The 27278-nt window shown below is 41.0% G+C and overlaps 1 long non-coding RNA gene across 3 annotated transcripts in view; it reads right to left on the minus strand.

Annotated features, from left to right (window-relative positions):
* Positions 1-23792, minus strand: part of LOC135107934 (uncharacterized) — a 55064-nt gene extending 31272 nt beyond the window's left edge. The window contains exons 1-3 of one of the 3 annotated variants that reach the window (XR_010272058.1): positions 23403-23792; positions 17836-17889; positions 12880-13016 (exon numbers count right to left, since the gene is read on the minus strand). This is a non-coding gene — a long non-coding RNA (uncharacterized LOC135107934). The remainder of the gene's footprint in view (positions 1-12879; positions 13017-17835; positions 17890-23402) is intronic. The other 2 variants (XR_010272057.1, XR_010272056.1) reach the window with 2 other exon arrangements.
* Between the last annotated feature and the right edge of the window lie 3486 nt (positions 23793-27278).

The raw sequence follows: 27278 nt of genomic DNA on the forward strand, positions 1-27278 counted from the left end.
CTCTCTCTCTCTCTCTCTCTCTCTCTCTCTCTCTCTCTCTCTCTCTCTCTCTCTCTCTCTCTCTCTCTCTCTCTCTCTCTCTCTCTCTCTCTCTCTCTCTCTCTCTCTCTCTCTCTCTCTCTCTCTCTCTCTCTCTCTCTCTCTCTCTCTCTCTCTCTCTCTCTCTCTCTCTCTCTCTCTGCAAATCAAAGCAATAGTAACATACATATCTCAACACCACCAACAACAGCAACAAACTAATGCAGCACAGCTAAAGCAAACACACGAGGCGGTGAGGTGCGGGATTCCACCAATAGCAAGAGCAAATATACAAGACCAACAAAGGTGGAGGCAGAAGGATTATATGCAGCATTAAATAGAGCTAAGTTTGGTTCTGAAGGAAGGATGTAGCACAGACCTTCATGATGTTTGTTTATCCTTATTCTGTGTACGTGTCGCCATCTTTCGGGGTGACTGTGGGGTGTTTAAATCTCCTGTGAGTCTTAACTTGTCTCTGTTCGTAAGTGATGTAGTTTAGTTAGACTCGTAAAGATCAAGGTGCGGTATTACACGGAATGCAGGTATTTTACTAATGCAACAACTAACCCGTGTAATCTTTTGTTCATTTTTCTTTACCAATAGGTCCCGTAGTTTCTTTTGTTAATTTATTTTATTTGATCTTTTTTTATTTTATTGCAGTGCTTCAAGTCGGTCAATCTATTTTTCACTATGTATTTTTGTTAGTTTTCCACCTTCTAGTAAATAATATATTTTTTTAAGGCAGTGGTATACCAGAAATTCCAAAACTAAACTCATTTTCTATATCAAAACAGTCTATCTATATTTCATCATGAGGAATTTTTTTTTTTGGGTCCAGGTACATTTATACACAACTAGAGGTAGTCTTGGTAACTTCGAAAGAAAGGAAAGAACAAGTGAGGGGAAGGAAAAGGATACATCACAGTGGTGGAGGAAATAGAAGACAAGAATGAATAAGTATTAGGAACTAGTAACATGAACTTTACAACTAAGTGTGTGTGTGTGTGTGTGTGTGTGTGTGTGTGTGTGTGTGTGTGTGTGTGTGTGTGTGTGTGTGTTAAATTGAATCTATCTTATATTTAGGTAAAGATATGAAAGTAAAAATAAAGAATCACTAAACATTTAACCTTCGACCTAATATACAGTTACAAGAGTATACACACACACACACACACACACACACACACACACACACACCTTTAAATACTAATTAAATGCATTATTCACATCTGCACTAAGGCTGTAACCTTTCCAATCTGGCCACCAAATTATCCCTTGATACAAAAACCTTTCCCTTCTTTTCACGATTCTTCCTGCCTCTCTTTTCTTCTCCTTCTCTGCCGATCCCTTCTTCCCGTCCTCTTCCCGTTGCCTGAATGCAGACTATACATGCTTCCTTCTCCTTTACAAAATAACTACTTCATTATTAATAAATGAAATAATGAAACCGTGCGATCATTTTTTTCTTCTTATCGACCTTTTCAATTCAATGTACAGGTTAGTGGTAATTTCAATAATGAACACTTAGTGATAAAAAAAAAAAAACAATAATTAGCTTTACTACGAGAAACAACTCTAAAATAATACAGGGAATGGAACTAATCATCCCAATACTTGCTGCTGGTCTGACCTTTAAATCTGCCGTTATCAAAGGTATCCGTTGATTGGTACTCCGCGTGGTCCCTTCAGCAACGTGTCGCTATCAACGTTTCTTTTAATGGCCTCCTTTGTTCTCATAATAAAAATTCTGTATTCAAAATCAACTCTTAATGTTATCCTTTCTCTTCAGATTCAAAATATCTAAACACGATTCTTTAATATGTGGTAAATGAAACACGCAAGAAAACTGTGAAGATTAAAAAGAATAAGAAAGGATAACAAACAGTATGGTGGCTTTCAGTCATTTGTTCCTTTCTAGACTATATAGTTACTCTACAGTGACTAAAAGTAGGATGATGACGATGATGACGATGATGATGATGATGATGATGATAAAACAACAACAACAACAACACTTATAAAAATAACAACAACAACAACAACAACAACAACAACAGTAATAATAATGTACCTCATGACACAAAAGGAAAATGGAGCAGACGAGAATATTACTAATTACACCAACATAATATTTTCCATCCCTCATTTTTTTTTGTTTAATATGAATGCCATCTGTGCTACAATGACACAAAAAAGGGAGGGATTACATTCTCTCTCTCTCTCTCTCTCTCTCTCTCTCTCTCTCTCTCTCTCTCTCTCTCTCTCTCTCTCTCTCTCTCTCTCTCTCTCTCTCTCTCTCTCTCTCTCTCTCTCCTAGGTTTAAAGGGATACTTTTTTATGCTATGTACTTAAAAATAAAAAGGTTAATGGCATTCACCAGCTGCATCAACACACACAAAGTTACGTAAAGGGACAAAAAAAATAGTGATGAAGGAAAACAAGGACAAGTATATTTGAAAAACTTATTCCTTTGATCCCTTAAAGAGAGAGAGAGAGAGAGAGAGAGAGAGAGAGAGAGAGAGAGAGAGAGAGAGAGAGAGAGAGAGAGAGAGAGAGAGAGAGAGAGAGAGAGAGAGAGAGAGAGAGAGAGAGTAAACAGCTTCAGGAAATATATATAATTTACCTGCCTCAAAACTACCTGCTGTTAATTAATCGTCTTCCAAAGAAAAAAATAATAAAAGAAACAAAACGATAGAAAATAAATACAGTCACGAAGACACACTGAAAAAAAAGAAAAAGAAAAAAAAATTATCACACTAGAGGAACGGAAAAGGAGGAAATGAAAACTAGAACAGATGATGGAACGAAAGCAGGAAGAAAATAAAACACCAGAAAAAATAAAGTTACGAAACAATAAAAAAAACTCGAAGGAAAGGAAATGAACGCAACACAAGAAAAGAAGAGGAGGAAATGAAGAAGCAGAACAGATCATAAGAGAATGTGGAATGAATGCAGGGAAAATAAAATAACAAAAAAAAACAAAATCAAGAAAATAATAAAAAAATAAGATAAAATGATCAGAACAGAATAAAAGAGAAGGAAGAAATAAAGAAATAGACGAGACAGAACGAGGAACTGGAATGAAATGAAGAGAAACAAAAGAGAAATTGGAGAAAAGAGAACTGAGGATATGATAAATAGGGAGACAGAGGAAGACTGGAAGAAGTGAGAGAGAGAGAGAGAGAGAGAGAGAGAGAGAGAGAGAGAGAGAGAGAGAGAGAGAGAGAGAGAGAGAGAGAGAGAGAGAGAGAGAGAGAGAGGCGAGGCACGATGGAGGAATATAATAGAGAATGGAGCAGACAGGAGGCACCGGTCGACGCTTGTTGGCAGGATTACCTCCCCTGATATATTGCCACTTGCTCACCTCTCGGATTTACGCGGCGACACACACACACATACACACACACACACACACACACACACACACGTATACACCCTTAACAAATGGAGCCTCTTGTCGTGGTGCCTCAAACTCACTCCTACATCCATTACCTGTTCGAATCTCCTTCCTTCCCTGTATACAAACACTCCCTTTGTCTCCTGTCCTTCGCCTGTCTCTCCCTCCTTCTCTTGTATCCTATTCCTGTGTAAAGACAAACCTTTCTCCTGTTCCCCTTTCCCTAACTCCTTTTTCTCCCTCCCTGCCTCCAATTTGCCTCTATTTGTGCTTCTCCTTCGCACTATTTCCTCCTCCCTTTGCATCGTCTTCGCATCACCCTTAGTCTTCGCTTCTCCTTCACTTCCATAGTTCTCTCTTCAGTTCATCGTGTTCTCTTCTCCTTTAGTTCTCTTTCATATGCCTAAGATCTTGCAATTCTTTTTTTTTAAGTAGACAGGTTTTAACGTGTGATATATTAGTATCACAGTCATCAACAACAGTGTCAAGATTTACTTTCCTGTTGTCAGTTTAGCCCTGGTGTGTGTGTGTGTGTGTGTGTGTGTGTGTGTGTGTGTGTGTGTGTGTGTGTGTGTGTGTGTGTGTGTGTGTGTGTGTGTGTGTGTGTGTGTGTGTGTGTGTGTGTGTGTGTGTGTGTGTGTGTGTGTGTGTGTGTGTGTGTGTGTGTGTGTGTGTGTGTGTGACTAAGCCATACAGAACACAGATATACAAGCACACAGCCTGCAGTAAACACGGATGACAAGTCCTTCTTGTGACACCCTTACAAGACAGGTGGCGGGAAGCACGGGTTATCAATGTGGCAGTAGTTGTAGTTTTGACTCTAAATTGTTAAGTAACTTTAACCTCTTTATTATGACGTTAAACTCCACAATTACTGCAGCACCATAAGCTAAATACAAAAAAAAAAAAATCAACATTACTACTACTACTACTACTACTAATACTACTACTACTACTACTAACTTTCTCTCAAAAAGAAAAAAAAATCAGCGTTTTAGGTTTCCCATTCGTCCGTCCAGCTAAATCGGATAAAAAAAAAGGAGAGAGAGAGAGAGAGAGAGAGAGAGAGAGAGAGAGAGAGAGAGAGAGAGAGAGAGAGAGAGAGAGAGAGAGAGAGAGAGAGAGAGAGAGAGAGAGAGGTAATTTTTCATCACCAGTCTTCCCCCCGCAATGTTTCTTCCGTAAAATTGCTTCTCCTACGGTGTTGAGTTTCGTATTTAAACTTTTAAGCTCGAGTTTCGACCCTATAGCTAATCGCCAGAAACAGGAGGAGGAGGCGGAAGAGGAGGAGGAGGAGGAGGAGGAGGAGGAGGAGGAGGAGGAGGAGGAGGAGGAGGAGGAGGAGGAGGAGGAGGAGGAGAGATGATGCTAATGATGATGAGCAATATAAAAAGAAAATAAGAAAGAGGAAGAGTGGGAAGGAAGATAATGAGGAGGAGAAAGAGATCTTAAAGGAGAGAAAAGGGATAAGGAGGAAAGTATGTAAGGAATATTAGGGACAAAAGAAAAAGAAAAAGAGAAAAATAAATAAAAAAAAACATTAACCAAAGAAATGAGAACAAAACAAACAAAAAAAATAGTAAAGAAAAAAAAAACACGAAAAATGCCAAGAATTAAAGAACATTAAACACAGCCCCTCCAAAACCCATTAATACCAGTCAGAGAGAGAGAAATAAAAAAAAAATGTGGCACAAATAATAAATATGAGGAGCAAGAAAACGCAAAAGATGTGAGGGAGTCATTACCGGAGGAACTGGAGGCGGAAAATGAGAATTCCTGAGAGGGGAGACGCTGGCAGGAGGGAAGCCATCTGACCCTTATCTCCGGGGCGCGCCATGTAGGAGAGAGGGAAGGCGAGGAGACGGCGAGCGGCGAGGCAGGCAACCCAACATGACTGAACGGGTGCAGAGTGAATACTGAGTGTATACAAGTGGGATTGTGTATGACGGAATGAATAGGTGGTAAAGGCAGTCACAAAGGAACACAAAAGAATGAAAAGGAAACATTACGTGTCTAAGGTAGATACGAAGATGAGTTAGTACGGACAGTGGTTTATACAGAAGGGATTGTGTATGAAGGTCTAATGAATGCGTGGTAAAGGCTATCACAATGGAACACAAACGAAGAACCAACGGTAGGGAAACCTAACATGACTGGAAAAGTGCAGAAGAGAAGGTAAACACCAGGATGAGTCAATACGATGATTTGTAAAAAAAAAGTAAATAAATAAATAAAAAAATAAATAAATAGATTGGGATTGGCTCTTAAAGGGTTGTTTGTGATAAGTTAAAATATCAAATGTACACAGAGGAAGATATGTAAGATAGTATAGTTGAAGGGCCCATGACATTTCTCTTAAGGATTGTCAGTACACAGCGCATCAGGCAAATCGTGGCTGTAGAGTGGCTGCATCAACTTAAGTGACATAATTACGATGCTATCTGGCCTGAGAGCTTTCCACTGTAAATAATCGGGTGGATCTGGATGCACCCTGAATGAAGAATCGGATGCCTTGGTAACATCTCCACGAAGGACCACAACCTCTAGATACATGCTTCTTTAATGCTTGTCGTGCTTCTAGATTGCACCATCTTTCTACTTTCTTACTTCCTTCTTCATCTTTTCATTTCATCCTCCTTGTCTCATATTCTTCCCTCCTGTTACGTGTTTCATTTCTTTTCAGTGATTCCTGGGTTACAACGTACTCTGAAACGGGCCGATCATCTTTCCTGCAATATCTCTTAAGATTGGACTCTGGTGTCGTTGCGTGCGTTGACTGCCATTTCTTGAGGACGTTATCACGCTCCCAGGTTCAACAGCGGAGACACACAGACGGAATATTAAAAGATCATACGCGTTACCGGTCAATGAATGTGTTTCCGACAAAGCAGGAGCATGTACCAAATTAATATCACCTTCATGCTGATAATAATACCTTTAAAAGTCACTCGGGCGAAATTAATCATCTACAGGTTTAAATTTCATGGAGTTCTGGGAAACCTACTGTGTTCATGCTGCTGGCAAGAGTGATCAGTATCTCATGTCACGTCCTCTGTGATGAACAACTTTAGATCAGTCGGTGGCATGCATACGTAGATATCACTCGTCCATGATGTGCGACAGGCAGGCCACTCAAGGGCTCGTACATTGCGTTTTGTCATGTCATCGCTGTCATCCGTCATGTCACCGCAGTCATCCCGGCATGTCTGCGTGTAGTGGTTGCCGTCAGGGAATGTCACCACCCCGATATTTCAAGGCAGAGCGGCACAATGACTTCCTCCTCGACATGCGCTTCAGGGTGCACGCCAAGCCGGGATGATTTGCAGGGCTTCCTCGAGTACGTGCCGGCAATATCTACATTAGTTCTGTTGTCGTGGTGACTTGCTCCTCGCCCGCTTGCACCCCACACTAAACCTCCAGCAGGGATACCGTCTTGTCACTCGACGCTGGCTTCGTGGCTTTGTGGCTTCGTTGCTTTTTGGGTTCCCCGGTAATATTGACTCTAAACAATGCCCAGAATGGAGTCATTGTGCCTGCCAGAAGTTGTAATAAACGCGAGGTGCAGTGTGACAATTTACTGAAGACTGTCACTTTGGAAAGAAAACAGCTGGGACGCCGCAGCTGGGGGATGAAACAAAGGGGAATGAAGCAGCTGTGGGATGAGGCGGCAGGGGTGAGGCAGCGTTAACATGGCAGAGGACGAGGCGGAAAGGCAGGGTTAGTGTGACGGGGAGCAAGGAAGCGGGGAGATAAATTAAATATGACAGGAAGAAAGTGGCAGAGAACAGGCTTTATCGTTATGGTGGTGAACTAAAAGGTAGAGACAAAGCAAAATCAACTTGGCAGGGAAAAAAAAAAAATGTAAGCGACAGTGGTGGAGGACAAGGTGGAAGAGACAGGCAGGGTCACCGTAGCAGGGGACTAACTGGTAGAAGACAGGCAGGGTCAACATAAAATTATACAGAGTGGCAAGAAGTCAGCCGGGGTTAAAACGGAAGGGGAGGTGAAAGATGGACTGACAATACGAGGGTCAATGTGGCAGGGGGGGGGGTGAAAAGTGAATTAACTATAGGGAAGAACGGCAGGGGAAAGACATGGTCAATATAACAAGGGAGGTGAAGGATGGAGTAACAATAAGGAAGAGTGGCAGGGGCAAGGCAGGGTCAATGCGGCAGGGGAGGTGACAGGACAAGCGTGATAAAATTAGCGACGGAACGAGGAATGTGATAGAGTCCCAATGGGTGGAATCACAGGTTCGTAATCTGCAATAATTTGTTTTAATTATATGCATTATTTGTTTAATGACTTATTTATACGAGTATTTATTGTGCTATCGACAACCCATTTAATTACGCGAAATATTATCAATAGACACGCGCCTATATTGTATCTGATTGTAGATAATCGAACTGCAGCCACTGAAATATCAGGTGAGTGGGGGAGTGCCGCCCGAATGCAAATAAAAACTAAATGAATGAATAAATGATTGGATTAAAAAGTGAATATATGACACTTTTTCTACATTCACCCTCGCTACCCGTGTAAGCAGCTAGTGAATACCTTACAGCGTCATTAAACCTCAGAAAAAACCGCAGACGTTTGTAGGTTTATGTAGCACTATTGTTATTTCAGTGTTTGGAGAGACTGTAGTTCTTTCTCTTCAGCCTTTCTACTTAAACATGAATCCGTCGTTATCTCACTCCCAACTCAACAATTGATCCTTCAGTTTCTACGTAAGAGCTCTCTCCTTTGCTTTGCTGCCATAATAAAGCCACGAATTCTTTGTTTTGGCTGTAAAAAATAGGTCCTTTATCTTCCTTGCATGTGGAACCATTTGCATCCTTAATTCCTTTTTACTTTTAATCCTCAGCTATATTCACCTCATTAATTACCCTAAATTTACTTCAGAAATTAGCCTCACGTGCCCTTAATTAACTTATTCACTAGCATTTTAATTTTCTGCATTTAAATATTAATTACGCCTAAAAATAAGTTCTATAAACACCATTTTTAATTTAGTATGCATAGAAAACAACATCCAATCCTGCTATCATGAACAAAGTCACGTCCCAATATTGTTTCTTTGATCACCTCCTCGTCCCTCCACTCTGCTGTTCACTCCCCACGCACTCCCTCACCCAAGCCTCCATACGTCGTACCTAGCATGTCCTCCGCGCCCTCCCCAGCGAGGATCCCCCGTCCCTGCCTCCTCACCGACTCCGTGAAGGATTGGATGCCATTACAAACTTTTAATGACAACCCCGCCGAGACAAGTGACAGGCAGCCTTGCTCACGTCTGCACGAGAGAGAGAGAGAGAGAGAGAGAGAGAGAGAGAGAGAGAGAGAGAGAGAGAGAGAGAGAGAGAGAGAGAGAGAGAGAGAGAGAGAGAGAGAGAGAGAGAGAGAGTAATTAATGCTCTACTTTCTGAGTTAGTTTCCTCTCACATGACATCAATTTCTCGCCATTACCAAGAAATAGAACAACCAAAGTAATAACAAGCAGCTGCTGACCTGTTGACCCTTACGAGGATGTTTGTGATATACACCATCTAAAGTAAGGGACTCAGGATAGTGAAGGTGAAGATTCCTCCCCGCCCACACAATTCAAAAAGCAACTTTCAAATATTGTCAGAGTGATTACACTTTCTTTTCCTATCTATACGTTTGCTCCTGTCAGTGTGATGCATTTCTGTCCACTCACTCCAGCGGTTAAATACACCAACCTTCCTCACGGTACACATTCATATATGATAAGCGATTCTGCCTTGTTTTCTGTTTATTGCTTTGTTCCCGTCAGTGTGTCATGCATTCCTGTTCTCTCATTTAACCTACAGTTCGGATATGCTTACGATTACTTCTGCTACGTCCTTCAATTTTTCCTCACGCTACCAAGTAAGAAGTTAAGGTAAGTGATTCCGTCTTGTTTTTTGTCTATACGCCAGTGTGTCATGGATTCCCGTCCACTCATTCCTCCTTCAGCTGATGAACACTTGCGCTTACGTCTACTGCCAAGAACTTCAGCATCCATTAATTTATAAGTGACTCCATCTTGTGTCCTGTCTATACGTTTGTCTATGCGTCCGTGTGTCATGCATTCCTGCTTACTTGTTCCTCCTTCAGCTGGGGAACGCTTCAGCTTACTTCTGCTAAGTCCTTCAACACTCCTCGCGGCAGCCATTAATTTATGATAATATATGCCAAAGTGGCGGGCAGTTGACAGCTGTGGAGATTGTCTTGCGGGCTCCAGACAGCAACGTATTATAACCACCCAGCGCCTCCCCCTCCTCCTCCTCCTTCTCCTCTTTCTTTCCCTCCTCCGCCTACTTCGTTCCCACTCAGCAAGGCGCCGCGGGAAACACATTCAGACGAGAGGTAATATTTCAAGGACACTCGCTCCCTCTCATGTTTCCTTCCCTTTAACTGTGAAAAGAAAGGAAATTCGTTCTTGTGCGCTGCCGCCTTTGAGAATGATGATGATGATGATGATGATGATGATGACAACAACAACAACAAAACAAAAACAACAACAATAATAATAATAAATAATAATAATAATAATAATAATCCCTTACAACACGTACTTTAATATTACTCGTCCACTCGCAATGTAATGTAATCTACCTCATGCACTTATTTATGAAATGAATAATTAGTTACCTTTCATTTCAACGGACTGGGAAATAAAAGAAAACAAAAACACTAAAAGAAAAAAAAAAAAAGCGCCAGGAATGAATACCGCCACACCAATAAAGATCTCACGGCTCATCAGAAATTTGCAAAGATTGGGAATTTCATTAAACTCTTCTATCGCAAAATGGTGGTTGGCAATAAATATGAAAATCGCGCCGCACAACCAGATACATATATATATATTTTTTTTTTCATTCCTCCCTTTCTCGTTTCCTTTGTACTTAAATGAAACACTTTCGCCACTGCACTGTATTTCACTGCCTCCAATCTGATTATAATAGAAAAGATCCGTACGGTTGATGAAAGCAAAAATTGTAGAGAGAAAAAGTATGTGGTTTAAGGGAGTCTTTGTGTACGTGTGTGTCTGTGAGTGTGTGTGTGAGTGTGTGTATGTATGTATGTATGTATGTATGTATGTATGTAATTATGTATGTGCCAGCAAGAAATAAGTTTTGGTATTACCTTGGACAAAAAAATATAGGCATGCATTATTTCTGTTTGTAATTAAATATTTTACATTTTTTCAATACTTTTATCCTGTATTACGTTAAAACTGCTATTTTTCTTTATCAATAAACTAAATAACGATATGTGTGTGTGTGTGTGTGTGTGTGTGTGAGCAAATCTACCTAACGTGTCTGTGAATGCATGTCTGTTTACAAATGTAACTAAACTCTCGAATATCAACACCAACACTTTCCGACGGTGCAAGAGGCAAGTATCTGACACGCCCTTAAGGCCACTAATGTCACGGGAAATGTCGGGAAGCGGTTGAGGAAAAGGTCAACGAGAAATTCAATGGAGCGACCTTTTTCCCTCCCATAGTGACGTCAAAAAGTGTCTCAGCCCAGGGGATGTGGAGGCGAGGAAAGCGAAGGCAGGGGAAACGTGCAACAGTATAGAGACACGACGAGGGAAGGCGACAAGAGCACGGATACTTAAGACAGTGTATAATGAATTGGAGTACAGCCGATTAGAGGAGAGACGCAGTGTGTTTGGATACAATAACAAAAAGTAATACATAAAAGTAGTATATTTAAGTGCGGGTAAACATGAAGTAGAAGAAAGCAAGAGGAAAAAATAAATAAACACATAACCAAGACTATTAATTAACTACAAAATACTAAACTAGTGCAGATGAGAGATAGAGAAAACAACATGTAAAGTAACCAAAACAATGCAAGGAAACAGGAGGTAGGTGGAAAAAAAAAAAAATTCACAAAAAAAAATCACAAAAAAGGAACAAATAAGAGCAGATGAGAGAGAAACAAAAGAAAACAACCCGTATACAAAAGATGAGACAGACAAGGAAGACAAAAACAAGAAGACAAAAGAGATAAGCAGTAACACAACACATCTTTGTCTCTAGCTCGGTCATGCAAACTCATCATGCACTCCTCGCCTACCACTGCCTTATTAGTGGAATCCAGGTAACACAATGAGATATTAATTACCAAGGGGAAGGTGAAAGGCAACCCTTCACCGCCACAGACACCAGGTATGCTCTTGGCAGGCTTCAACCAACGCTTTTGTTCTTTTCCAATATTAATAGCGCCGAGGGAAGAGAAGGACGAGGAAGACGAGGAGGACAAAGACAAGATGAGGGTCATGGAAGCGCAAGGAGATGAGGAAAACGAGGTAGAGGAGAGGTACGAAAGGAGAAGGAAAGACAAGAATGAAGATGAGATAGAGAAAAGAAAGATAAGGACGAGGAAGAGGACAAAGAGGAGACTGGAAAGGCAAGAACGAAGAGGAAATAGACGAGGGTTGAAAGAGGACGAGGATGACGACTGAAACGAGGAAGGAAAGAGAAGAACGAAGAGGACAAAGAAAAGAGCTGACGTCAATGAGGAGCAGCTTGAGAACGAGAACAAGGACAAGAACGAGGAAGGAAAAACGGAAGGAGATCGATTTCCAGACAAGGACGCGGAGGAGAACGGAAGAGAAATAAGAAATAAAAAAAAAGAGGAAAAAGATTTACGATGTGCACAGAGGATTTCTATAACGTCATACGACAGACGAGAAAGGCGGGAATGAAACAAAAACAAAAGAAAATCATTCACAAGCAACTGACTGGAGTAGTAGTAGTGTAGAGAGAGAAAAAAAGTAAACAAGTCCAAAAAGAATAGAAGCTAGGCGACACGCGACTCAAAATTAACGTCAGGCTTCTGAATAATTTTCCATTTAGCTTTGTAAACACGTATTTATCCTCGTCAGTAATGATCGGAGTTTCCTTCCTCTTTCCCCTCTCTCCTTGTCCTTCCTCCTCTTCACCCTCCCTATCTCCTCCCTCCTGTCCTTCCTTCCGCCCGCTCTCTCTCCTCTCCTCTCCTCCCTCCCCCCTGTCCTTCTGTCCCATCTCACCCCTCTCTCGTAAATAATGAAAACATACTGGAGCCCGAATACGTCCATTTAGGCCTACCCGCGACAATGGCTTAGGCCTATATAGTGCCATAGGGTTCCTCTTTCAATGGGGTTAAAAGCAATGTGGCCCCATACAGGCGGACTCTGACCTTATATATGGAGTTTTTATCCCGCCCTTTGCCGCCTTCTATCGCCTTTTCCCTTCAGTATCCTCACCTGTGTCACCTCTCCCTCTCTCCCTCCCTCCCCTCTATCTCTTCTACCTTCCCTCACCTGTGTCCCCTCTACCTTTTCCTCTCCTACCTCCCCTCCCCTCCCTTCCCCTCACCTGTGTTCTTTCTCCCTACCCCTCACCTGTATTCTCTCTTCATCCCCATTTCTCACCTGTGTCCCCTCACCTCTTCCCTTACCTGGAGGACCTCGTGACCTGATCTAGAGGGAATGTCACACCTGCTCTCTCTCTCTTCTCTTCTCTTCTCTTCTCTTCTCTTTCTCTTCTCTCTCTCCAGTATCGTCCGCTGTTCGGTAGAATCTGGTCACCTTCAAACTAGAAAAATTAAATTAAGAGACCGAGAGAAGTTCCCAGATAAATTTGAATTGTAAATAACTCCAGGGGAACGATTTTGTGTGCGCCTCTCTCTCTCTCTCTCTCTCTCTCTCTCTCTCTCTGGGAATACATTACAAGTTGCTTCAGGTAAAACACAGAATGCGGCATTAATAAATAAATATACATAAGTATGAAGACAAATACATGATTATACATAAAAATATACGTGAAAACACTGGGATTTAATTACACATGACACACCATACACTCCTTTAAGCTTAAATTAAATTATGTAATTAAATAAATTAAAGAGACTACACTAACATTACCAACACTTCACATACATAATACACAACACGATCAACACACCCAATGAAAGAAAATGGGAAATAGACACCCAGTATGTGCCAGACTATAGTATTTTGATTATCCATTTTCTTTTTGTCCCATTCGTATCACTGAAAATGGGCTGACGGGGACAACAGAGCAGGGCGTGTGAGAGGTGATGCCAGCGGGAGGTGCGCAGAGGTGGCGCCAGGTATATGCAGGTACAGGGACAGACAGACAGACCCCAGGGCGTCCACTCCCAAAGCAAAGGTCTATGTGACAATGTTGAAGGATAGAAAGGAATAAGATTTTAATTTGTAAGAGTGTAAGTAACGGGTGGCTAAGAAAGAAAGGTGTGTGTGTGTGTGTGTGTTATTTATGTGAGTGACTTAATACTAATGAATTCTTGTGCTTATACTATATGTTCATTTATCTATTCATTTTTTTTTTATGAGATTTAATGGAGTAAACATTAATTTATTTTGTATCGATTCAAGGTTATGTATTGTGGTGTCTTTTTATGCACGCAATGAGTGATATGTTTTATAGAAGTAATGAGTTAAAACTAATGAATCTTATATATTAAATGTATTTCACTGAAGTTTTGATGAAATTTTAATGGACTAAACTTTAAATTGTCTTCATTCAAGGTTAGGTATTGTGATGTCATTTTTACACATAGAATGAGCCATAGATCTGATAAAAGTACTGTGGCTAATAATTTATCTGTCTACCTGAGTGTGGATGCAACGTAAAGGTATGGAGCATATGTGTGAGTTACGAGTGAAGGGTGTGGAAATAAGGCGCGGGTGTGGGTGTGGGTGTGGGTGGAGGCCGCCCACCCACACACTCTCGGGGTGTTTCCCGCTACGCCCTGCAGACCTGGCCACGATTATAGGATAATGTCCGACAATTTACCTCACAAAAAGGTTATGTACATACACCCATTAGACCTTTGGCTGGGGGTGAAGGATTCTGAGGGAGGAGAAAGATAATGGTGATGACGATTATGGTGGTGGTGGTGGTGACTATGATGATGATGGTAATAATAATAATACGAATAATAATAGCTATAGTAGTAGTAGTAGTAGTAGTAGTAGTAGTTGATGTTGCTGTTGCTCTAGTACCACCAGTAATAGCAATAGTAGCAATAGCGGTAGTAACAGCGGCAGTAGCAGAAATAATATTATCGAAAGCAAAAATAACTAAAATATATAAATAGCACACACACACTCAAAGATCCAAAAACTCACACACACAAATAACCTTTAAGACGCAAACAATAATAAACCAGCACTAATGACACAACAAACACAAACGGCCTCAAGAAAAGAAAAAAAATAAATAAATAACTTCCCCCAAAACAGAAATAAAAATACTAAAATTAAGGCAAATTACGTTAGCAGACTGGGTGCGTTCAAAGGCAATATGCAAATCACTAATTATGATACTCTGCCTCCCCTGCATCAAGGGATAATTGCGTCACGAGACCATCAACACGAATATCCATGAAAAAAAAAGAAAATAATGGTAAAATATACAAAGGTAAAAAATAAAAAATAAATAAAAATAAATAATAAAATTGAATGTAAATAAATGGAATGGGTACGTGTGTGTGTGTGTGTGTGTGTGTGTGTGTGTGTGTGTGTGTGTGTGTGTTTGGAATTATGGCTGTACACGACGGAGGAAGGAATAAGAAACTTCGTAAATATAAATAGCGAATAAAAAAATAATTTCCCTCCCATCTTTCTTCCTTGAACATTATATTCCATGAATTATGTGAATACAAACTAGTATACACACACACACACACACACACACACACACACACACACACACACACACACACACACATCAATGTTTCAAAGAAGTGGGCGTGAAGATAGAAGAGAATTGTTATGCTTTATTCACCAACACAACACCAGGTGCTCTCACAGGTGCATGGTACTAAAGCTTTGCCTCCATAAAGGTGACATAAAAATTTCAGTATTTATATGTTATGTTGTGATTTCAATATTTTTCTTCACTCCTCCTTTCATTAATAACTTTTCAACACTTTCCTGATATGATGGTTCTTTCATAACAGTCCCAGAGCTCTAGAAATATTGTTTGCATGGAAACACGGAAACAGAAAAGCTAGAAAATTATTTGAGACAACAGTAAAAAAAATAAACAAATAAATTAATTAATAATAATAAATAAATAATTAGAATAAAAGATAAAGTAAATATATAATTCAGTAAATAAATAAATAAATGTAAATAGTTAAATAAATTAAATGTTTTTAAAAATTTCTTGGTGATTAAAGATTAAAACTATCCTGCAGTTAAACAGTTAATGTTCTACAATTTTTTTTTTTCACAAATAAAGCATTTACGTTGGCTGATTACATATGAAAAATAAAAATAAAAATAAATGGTTTATTTACTTACTGTGATTATCTGCACGGGCCACATAGGTGACTAGGCAGGTCCCCATTGATATTTTCCTCAATGATTATGCAAAATTATTAATAAGAAATCACAAAGGAACTCCAATAACATCTAATACAGTCTCTTCAAAGCAGTCGATGTGAAAGGCTCAGGAATATGGACTCGAATGAAACGGACGAACGTGATGAAAAAACGAAAAGAAAAAAAAAAAAAAAAAGCGGAGGTTGAACCGAAGAGCAAACAGTATGACAGACAAGTTGAGACGGGAAGAGTGCAACAAAAAAATAAAGGAAAATAGACTGAGGGTGACTGAACTTGTAACATACCATTAACTAATAACTGTAAACTAAGTAATAAAAAGCCCTTCTTGATAGAGTTGTTCAAGTTGCTTTATCATGTGAGAAAACTATTACTCTCTCTCTCTCTCTCTCTCTCTCTCTCTCTCTCTCTCTCTCTCTGGCGTTAAAAGACACAGCACAACAATAAAATAAATACCTTTACCAACACTAACACAAGCGGAAGCACAAGCACTGGCTATCTAGCACAGGCACCCACCACGCAAACCTATTCTCTCTCAGGAGCTATTTTCTTCGGACCCATTTTCTTTCTTAAGCTGCAATGGAGGACTGAACTATATACGCTATCTTCCCGCTCTTACTCTCTCCTCCTTTCTCATCCTTAAACGTTCCAATAAAGCATGGAAATATTAGACCTAGAAGACTATCAGGAAGGCTACTTACGGAATCCTGGGTATATTTTAAATGTATTTTACTTGTACGAAATTAGTTTACGCCACAAATTTGAAACCTAACGTTAAAAGAGTATTTGGAATGTAGACATAAGTTAATTTATACATGAAAGGTTGTTTTGGTTGGTGTTACATTATTTCATTGTTGTATTTATCTGTTTATTTATGTAAACGAATTCAATTCTGGTATTGTTAAGGCTTAAGATGATGCATAAAGATTTCATTTTTGCTGTTATAACATTCTCTCTCTCTCTCTCTCTCTCTCTCTCTCTCTCTCTCTCTCTCTCTCTCTCTCTCTCTCTCTCTCTCTCTCTCTCTCTCTCTCTCTCTCTCGGAACGGAGTTCAGTTTGCCCGACGCTTCTTCGAATTAATGTATACTCTTTAGCACAATCTGTCTTTTGCTTTGCTATGTACATTTCCTTTTTTGGGGGGTGAAAATACCCGGCTAACCTAAAAAAGCTAACTGTAGCAATACTTCGTAAACTTATACAGCATTCTTATAACAGGCAGGGAAGCGATATGAAAGTACCACACGCTTATGAAGAATCTTTTCATAAAACTGTCATTGAGTCACACACTGCACTGCTTCTTCGTAGATTAAAATGTCTTTACGTTATCTCTTAAAGGAGAAATATTTTTAAGTTGGGTCTACGATTCAATACCGAGAGAGAGAGAACGAGTCTTCGTTGCGAGGCAGAGAAAACGGGTAGGAGAATGGGGAAACGTAGAAAGAATAGTGAAAGCTCTCGTGCAGATCAAACGCTCTTCATCGTACTATAGAAGATTTAGGTAGGAAGCGCAAATATATTCAGTACTATTGATTGTATACATATATGGGTATCAATTTCAGTATCGCTAAATCTCCTTGTCAAATGTGCTTGTAATACGACGACATTATGTATCTACTAGGAAATTTTCTGTATCCTGACGTGACCTTAATAGCCATAGCTGAAACGAAGAAAAATAAATAAATAAATAAATAAAGAACAATTTCGCAGTAGTAATAGTAATAGTACAATAATATTAACTTGTCTATTCTTTGCAGGATATTTAAATCGTAAAACAAATAAAATCTACATTGCAAATCCGCTACAAGGCGTGACGTCAATTTTACTAACCTCCTCATTGTCATCTTATCATAATCTTTGATCCCACTGCAAAACAAAATGCAGCCTGACTAACCTTTACCTACTAAATCTCTGACTGCTGCCCGGCTATTCCACGCCACCCCATCCAAACCTCTTAAGGAGTACATAGCATGAATAACACAATAAATGAAATGTATGCATAAACGTTACATGTCCACCGTACCTTATATTCCGAGAGCAACACCGTCCTTGCCACGTCCACGGACCGGTCACGTACCTGCCAGACACAACACATCAGTCATAGAAACAAAGAAGCAGAAAGAAAGGAATAAAAATGAGGAAGTAAGAGATGCAGCATAGAAAGAGATGGAGGCTCCTCCCCACCTTTGGGCTCATGCACATAGGGAAGGTCAGGTCACGGTGAGCTCACGGTCCAGTCACATATCACATGCATTTTAATGGAAGCATTCATACTGTCGCTCACGGTCCCCATTGAAATGCAAGTAATATGTGAATGGATCGTCAGCAGAGTGACCGTCCTTATATAGTGTGGCTCGGCCCTTATCCTTTTAATTATAACACGTATATAAAAAGTGCGGTAATAAGTGCATGAAATCATTTAAAAGGATATTTAAAAAGATGATAAAAGATCGAGTTATTAAAGACTACCATTACCTAAGGAAATTATACAAAGATGTCTGTGAACTTGTTAGTTATATATATTATTTTCTTAATTACTTTTTTGTTTTCATTAGTAAATTATTCTGAAACCATTATAAAAAAAGATTTGGTTTGATGTATTGATAATTCTCTCTCTCTCTCTCTCTCTCTCTCTCTCTCTGAGCATGTCACACGATACCTTTGACCTCGGTAACCTTAAACTCTTTGCATCCCTCTCAGATCTATATTCTTTGCACAGAAAACTCTCTCTCTCTCTCTCTCTCTCTCTCTCTCTCTCTCTCTCTCTCTCTCTCTCTCTCTCTCTCTCTCTCTCTCTCTCTCTCTCTCTCTCTCTCTCTCTCTCTCTCTCTCTCTCTCTCTCTCTCTCCAAATTAATCTAAAAAAACACAAAAGCACATAAAATTACTGGCACTCCCTCTCAAGACTTCCCATCCCTTATGCATGTCAGGTTTCATCTAAGCTTTCAGCCCTGCACTTTGGTTTGGCTCGTGTCACGGGATCATCCTGCTCAATATTTCCTTCAGACTTGAGTAAATCACCACGCACAAGTTCTTCACTCCAGATTTAAAATTGTCTAAGAATCTAACCCTTCCCCATCAGCTGTCCATTATCTTGTCCTTCCGGCAACCAGTTCCTTTATCACGTTGTTGTTGTTATTGTTAGTTATTATTATTATTATTATTATTATTATTATTATTATTATTATTACTATTATTATTTTTATTATTAGTGTGTGTGTGTGTGTGTGTGTGTGTGTGTAAAAGACGCTTTCATAAATACAGTGAAAAAGAGAACATGTATATATTATTTCTCTCTCTCTCTCTCTCTCTCTCTCTCTCTCTCTCTCTCTCTCTCTCTCTCTCTCTCTGAAGTAGTAAGGAACTTGTTTTGACCATGATTATATTGATCAACTAAACCACAATCAAACTCATCATTTCAAATCATATTACATTACTAACACATCTTCCGGGCATCAAGAGGTCCTCCATATGCGCCCTGGAAGGTGAGAGAGACTTACAGCATGGACAATTTTCTTAAACAATCTGTACCTATGCCATTATCACATACCGGACATAAGACCATAAATTATTGCCTTGAGCCGCACCGAGCCACAGGACTTGGGCAACATCAGAGCACAAGGAGGTCTTTAAAGCCTGTGTGCCTGTAACAAGGGGCGGGTCTGACGGGGAGTCTCACTGCTACCAATATCTTAATTAAATTCCCATGACCCACAACACTAAGGTGATTCTCTCAATTATCTCAACTTATATGCTGATCGCAATTTTCCTAGTTAGACATTTCTTCATTAAACATTTTCCTCCTTACTTATTTGATCATTTAACAATTTAATTACTTGTCTAACGTATCAACCTGTCCCGTTAACATCAATGGTTTAAGGTTGGAACTTTATTAACACACAATAGTTTCAATTATATCTAGGAGGGAGGGGAACCACCAGAAGGAACACACCCACAGGGACATTCCTACCACTGCGTGTGAAAAGTGGTTGGGTTTCTTTCAAGGAAATATGTAAAGTGCTTCTGTCACTCACGGTGTAAAACAATGCCTTGCACATGTATGAGGGCAGCCATGTGCTGGGTGCGGGCAGGGCAAGAAGGTGAGGAAGACACTGCATTTGGTCAGAAAGGCCAAGACAGCCAGGAAATGTGTACCCTAATACACTTCCTCCCCATATCTGATGCAGGGGAAAAAATAGAAACCCTTAAGGAAAGCTGCTTCCAAGTGCTTGTGTCCCTAAAAGACCAGGATCAACCCGACGTTGTGGCGGGAATGCCTCAACTTTCAGATCAAAAGGACACAACCCGCCCCTACTACACAGTCCCCGTGACACTGAACTCCCTATACTCTTTTTTATCCCTTAAAAAAAAAAATAAATAAATAAATAAATAAAATAAATAAATAAAAAACTTATCCATAATATATATATATATATATATATATATATATATATATATATATATATATATATATATATATATATATATATATATATATATATATATATATATATATATATATATACACAAAAGTCATGCTATGGAAGAAAATAAATAATTGTCAACTTTATTCATTCAGTTTCCCAGCACGGCACCTAATGCACGTCTGATTAATGCGAGAATTCATTTTAATTTGATTTGATGGACAATTTCCGTCATTTCAAATAAAAGAAAACACAAAAAAAGACAAAAAAAAAATTTTTATTTCTTCACTGAGGTAAATATTTCTACCTTATTTATATCTGCTGTCACTGTTACTACTGCTACTACTACTGCTCCTGTTGATGCTTGTTACTACTACTACTATCAGCCTAAGGAATGAAGCCAGCAAGGTGATGTCTAATTCCGCCATAACCACCATAACACATGATGTTTAATTGCACATCATTTAAATGTCGCGGCGCTGATGAACACGATGCATTTCTTATTTTTTTACAGATGGATACAAAAGAATATCAAAGCGTGTGTTTAGTGTCAAGAAGGAGACGGGAAGCAGAAAAGATCAGAGAAATGATATCACCGTACATAATGGAATTTCTCTCTCTCTCTCTCTCTCTCTCTCTCTCTCTCTCTCTCTCTCTCTCTCTCTCTCTATCTCTCTCTCTCTCTCTCTCTCTCTCTCTCTCTCTCTCTTCCTCTCTCTCTCTCTCTCTCTCTCTCTCTCTTTCTCATAAACATCTAACTGAAACATCTTCACCCTAACTCACCAAAATCAGAGAGAGAGAGAGAGAGAGAGAGAGAGAGAGTAGAGAGAGAGAGAGAGAGAGAGAGAGGAGAGAGAGAGAGAGAGAGAGAGAGAGAGAGAGAGATACGTCCCTTCCCCTTCGCCCTCCTCCACCCCCACCTCCCGTCTTCCCCTGAAAAAAGACCTGGGCACCGAATAAATGTTTCTCAGCCGACTTCCAGCAGGCAAAGCTTATACAGCAATTCCTCAGGGCGGAGGCGCCGACGGAGGGCTATCAGGCGTCCTAACAAATCACCCTATTAAAGGATTTTTTTCACGCCCGAAATTCCTGGTAAGCAAAGGAGGAGGAGGAGGAGGAGGAGGAGGAGGAGGAGGAGGAGGAGGAGGAGGAGGAGGAGGAGTAATAAGGAGGAAGAGATTTACATGAAAGGAAAAAAATGGAAGAAAAAAAAATAAGGAAAGAGGAAGGTGGAGATAATAAGACACAGAGAGAGAGACGAGAGAGAGAGAGAGAGAGGGTCGAGACGAAAGACGAGTCGAGACGAGAAACGAGACGAGACGAGAAACGAGACGAGACGAGAAACGAGACGAGAAAAGAGACAAGACGAGAAACGGAAGAAATTATATGAGAACGAGAGGCAGACACAAAAGTGAGAGAAACAAGGGCAAGAGAGAAAGAGATAGAAAGCGAGATAGATAAAACTAAAGAAAGAGAAAGCATAGTAGTATAAAACAGAATATATAGAGATCAAAAGAAACGAGGAAGAGGAGGAGGAGGAAGAGAATGAGGACAGAGGAAGAGGAGGTTAAACAAGAGAGGGAAGAATGCTGTGCTGGGAGAGAAAAGAAACATTTGGAAGTAAAGAAGGAGAATGGGGTCGGGAAGGCGATGGTTAGACTGTCTTGAGAAGCACCTGAGGACTCACCTTGGCCCTTCGATTCACTACTTTATAGACCCACCACCAGGAGGCGCCGGGGGTGGAGTGTGGCTGGGGGAGGGAGAGAGGTAGTGGGGGAGGAGGCAAGGATTTAGTGAGTCTGCAGGGCGGGAGTTTGCTGCAGGAGGGCATTGCTCGTTCCCTCGTTCTGCACGGGGTATTACTGAAGTCCATTACTCTATTACGATGTTACGCTATGGCTGTTACTGTATTTCTGAGGGGGTTTCGTAAAGAGGTGATGAATTACACGTTATGAACTGTACGGGAAGAGACTTTTTAATGCCTGTGGTGTTGTAGGAGGAGGACAATACGACGAGGAACGCAAATAAAGAGCAAACTTCAGAAGACTTGTTCGCCCTCACGAGGCTGTGATGTAGGATAGTAAAAACGATAACTCCTCCCCACTCACGTAGGATTCTGCACTAAAATTTAACGCCTCTGGATAAACTTCTGAAACAAGTCAAAGAAACTCTCAAAAATGAACTGAGAAAAATTGAATGGGTAGAGGCGGCGAGAGGAACGACCGCGATAAAAATGAGGCACAATGACACGAACTGCTCACAAATTTGCGTCGCTACGTGGACTTCGCGAGGCGCCTGAGGGTTGTGATGGTGGTGAATACTGCATGAAGGGCGGTGATGTGTTGCGCGGGAGGGGACGATGGTCTTTGGTCTCCAGTTGCTGTGTTTGACGTTGCGTTCTTCGGTCACTGGGAGATTCAAGTAAAGGGTAGAGCGTTTGTTCAGTATATCGACTTTCCTTCACTTACTCCAGTTTCCTCAAAGGGCAGCAAGTGATGGGAATGTCTCCTCTGGTCTCATTTATTTATCTATAATTCCAACTTGCCTCAATTACACGTACTAAAATTTTATAAGCTTGCAAGTATGAGAAAATATACGTAATGTTGGAACAAGGCATACAAAAAAAACAGATGAGAGAAATACACCGAGGAAAAAAATAAATAAATGAATAAAAATACAGCGGGGAGACAAAGCAGAAGAGTGTCAGTGCTTAGGTTACCCGAGTAATACTGCACTACACCCGCTGAGAATGTAACAGGAAGCTGACAATACGCTATAATTTGAACCGTCTCTTGATACAGATGAAAAAGAAAACGAGGCCAAATATGTACAGATAAAAAACTTAATACCCCACACTCGCACCTCGGCGTGGAGTAAAAAAAGCCAAGTATCTACATGCTATTTAAATCAAACCACCGTAAAAAAAAAAAAATAATAATATAAACATACGCCAAAACTACCAAGGAAAAAAAAAAAAATCACCCCAAACAGAACATTACTTTGAAGTGAAATAAGAACACGAATCTTTACAACACACTAATGAAACCCACACACACACACACACACACACACACACACACACACACACACGTAGATACTGGCATTTAAAAGACAAACTATTTATTGATCTGACCTACATTCCATCATGCCCCCAGCCACTCCCTTACCTCCTAGCCAACACACCTGGCCAGCGCACCTCAGCACCAAGACTCACGACCCTCTGTGTACTGAATGACACGTGACTGGCGGGCGGGCGGCGGCGCGTACCCAGTAAACATCCGCGCTCAAAACTAGTTCCGGATGAGCAGCAGGTAGCGTGCGGGAAGAGGAGATTAAGGAGTGGCGCGATAGTATGGGGTATATGCAGAGTTTTTATAAGGAGTGATGGGCAGGGGAGGCGTGTGGGTCAGGGCTGGTATAAGGGGTGTTTAAGTGGTGTTTTTATATGCGATAGTATGGGGCGCGGATGAGAGCGTGGGTAGGGGGAGATGAGGGAGGCAGGAACGAGCGGTTAAGGGTGCGTGTATTGTGGGTATACATCTATCATACAGCTAACCACTACGCTACCTCTACTACGTCTTTAATATCATAGCCGTCTTGTCATATAATGTAAACTAACTTCAAAGGAAACAGAAATCTCATTTTAAATTAGGTTAATCTAATTTTCCTCGACTTTAAAACAAGTCAACAAGCCAACAAACCGCTAGTATGTTTCCCCTCCCCGGTGGTTAGGCGGGGGGGCGAATGGGGTAACGAGGGACCGGCGCCCCCCGTGGTACTAGCTGTGCCCTGCGATACATCCGCCCGGGTCCCCGCGAGTTGAGTTTACGACGATCGTAAAGTGAACAACACAGCGCCGCCCCCAACACCCTCACGCAGGCGGGGAGGTGGGAGGCGGAGAGAGGGAGAGGGAGGGGGTGCGTGGGGGTCAAGTCTGCCTCCTCGGAGAGCCTATAAATTGCTACTTAGTACTTGGGTAGTTTCACCGTAAGTTATTCCCCTACTTTAGGCTCCGTGTCCTGTTTATTTCTTCAGACTTCAGTGCTCGCGGGCGCATGTTTGTCCCTTATTTCCTTCCTTCCATTAGAACAAGTTAAACAAAGCGCACACCGAGTTGAAAAGAGTGGAGGAAGAAAGCAAGTTAGCGCCTCCCTCTTCCCTTCCTTACACCCCGTCACCCTCCTTGTTCTCCTGTATACCCTCTCATGCTCCCACACTAACATACCCACATTTTCCTTACCTACCCAAATTCCTTTCCTTGTCCATATCCCCTAAATTTCACACACCTACATCCCCTCAAATTCTGCATCTTTCCTACCCACATCCTATCAATCTCCTACACTTTAGCTATCCATTCCCTCTCTCTCTTTCCCCTTCACATCACGGCAGCTTTCATCCTTTCCCTAATACCCTTAATCCCTCTTTCTCTTCCCTTATCCGTACCCACATATACTTAAACCCGCCTCAGCTTCCTCATCTTCCATTTCCTTCCACACAATCCATCACCCTCCCACTCCAATGCTCTCATCCTTTACCCAGCAGCAAGTGGCAGTAGCGGGCAAGGGAAGGTTAGTTAAGGGATACACTAGCACGCCTCCCCTCACGTGTTCCTGGTACCGCCCACACCTACGCCCACCTGCTCACGTCACTGTTCCGGGAGCCGCCCACCTCAAGCATAACAGGAAGACACCTCGAGACACCACCTCCACACGCCCACTGCCCACGCACACTCTAGCCCCCTCTTAGACAACGCTGGCCTCGATCTACAGTAAGTAAACACAAGGCGCCGGCAAGAAGCTCCCGTTTCCTAACACTGGAGTAATTTTAGGAGCAATTACATTAGGTTGTGTTAATGTATCACTCATTTGTTCCCGGTGAGTAGAACCATCCTTAAGTGCTTTTATTTTATTTCTTCTCTCTCTCTCTCTCTCTCTCTCTCTCTCTCTCTCTCTCCCCCCACCCCCATGGCGCCTTTCAGTTACTCAGTCCTAATCTTTTCGCCGCCCCCACGTTCCTTTCCTCTCCGCTGCCCCAGTGATGGTTTCCTGGTAGTCTGAGTCATTGCAGTTCTCGTCTGTATCAGGTTGTTCGTTGGTTAAGTAAAGCCACAACAGCGGGCAATATGGTGTTCTTTCAAGTGACTGATTCATTGACTGGTTGACTGATTGACTGACTGGCTAACTGACTGACTGGCTAACTAGCTGACTTAATGATTGAATGATTGATTGACTGAAGTTTAACACTCCAACTACAAGCTCACATGACATTACCTGAGGCGTTATGACCACCGAATGATAAAGTAACATGACAGCTATTACTCCTCGTCTTTCTTAAGTATTACTCACAGAATTCTTGCTGTGTATCCAAATCTACTTGAAAATATCAAGGACATCAAGTTATCTTTGTTAAATTATATTCCAGCACTACTCCACAGAGAAAACGATAATGGGGAAACTTCGGTAAATGAAATTAAAGAAACATACGTAATAGTTCTTATATAATACAAAGGTACAAGACTTCACCTGTGTTACCCTACGTGTTCTTTATTCCGGCCGTGTAGGGCTGCCCACCTGGCCGCCACGAAACCACCACGACCTCACCTTGATGGAATACTAAGTAGTGCCTTACAGATTAGGTCTCATCCGTGTATGTAAACTTTTCGAGGTCTCTCTTAAACCCCACATGCTTCTCCGTCTTACTACCTAGCTACACCTGTTTACCTTTTATCTTAGCGTGGCGGCACTTCGTAAGTAAGTAAGTAGTGATTTATCCTTAACTTTGTGTCAGTAACCATTTGTATATTGTAAGAAATGAGGCTGGTATAGAAAAAGAGGTTGATAAACGAAGAATTCTTAAACAATGATTAAAACAATAGCTTACATTCCTCGTCCTCCTCCTCGTTCAACTTCTTAATACTTGCTTTTCATTATCAGTATTTTTTTCACTGATATTATTATTTCTCTTTCCTTTTCATCCTTGTGTTCGTCGTCCTCCTCTTCGTTCTCTTCCTCCTTTATTTAGTTTTACCATTATCAACCATTTTTTCTTTACTGATATTATTATTCCTCCCTTGCACTATTTATCCTGTAGTCTGCTAGTAGTACATAGACTAGATAAGATACTCTCGTCATACACTAACAGTTCTCCTGGTATCAGTCATTCATAATTTAACCCTTCCCATCTACCAATCTCACTCTATCCTACTCCTCCTCCTCGTCCCTTCCCTGCACTGTCACAAGCAGCAGGGGAGGCAGACGCATGACACAACACGCCCCGGACATGCCAGCGTTTTTCACAGTCGCCTCTGTTTTAACCACCGGACTTCCCCTCTGACTCACAGACAACACATGAGAGTTTCCTCCAGCCTCCACCCACCGCAGCCGCCATCGTCATTATTATAGTCCTGGCAGCTGTTACTACTACCACTATCATCACCACCACCACCACCACCATCGCAGTGGAGAGGACAAGAGAGCAAGGGATTATGGTCAAGTACACAACCCTGATTATTAGTAATTAGGGTGTCGCGTAAGGGAAACTAATTGGAGGAGATACACGTTGTTTGGGTTGAAGCGAAAGAAAAGAAAAGTTAAATGAAGTAAATGCAGAGTTTTGTTTGTCGTCTAAGAAAAATTTATCTTGAACGAAGGCAAAATATGAGATCTATCATTATCTAGACAAAACAAGACAAAAAAAAAAAATTGGTACATTGCATTTCCTTTCATACTATTAACTAATTACATACCTAAGATATTTATAATTAATGTAACCACCATCATCACCACCATCATCACCACCACTTCCACCACTAACAACTGCCCTACTACCATCACCACCACCTGCACAACCACCATCACCACCACCACAATCATCACCACCCACACATCAGTTCGGAGCCTCACTAACAGGTTACATGATGAGAAAATACATGTGAAAAAGAGGGACAGAAAAAAGTGTTACAGACATAATATTTGGCAGAGGCGCTTTGCCATGAGGAGGGAAGGAAGGTGGAAGGATCGTCTAATGGTCTGGTTTTACTGAAT

Source organism: Scylla paramamosain, chromosome 16 (genome assembly GCF_035594125.1).
Source record: "Scylla paramamosain isolate STU-SP2022 chromosome 16, ASM3559412v1, whole genome shotgun sequence".
Taxonomy (NCBI): Eukaryota; Metazoa; Arthropoda; class Malacostraca; order Decapoda; family Portunidae; genus Scylla; species Scylla paramamosain.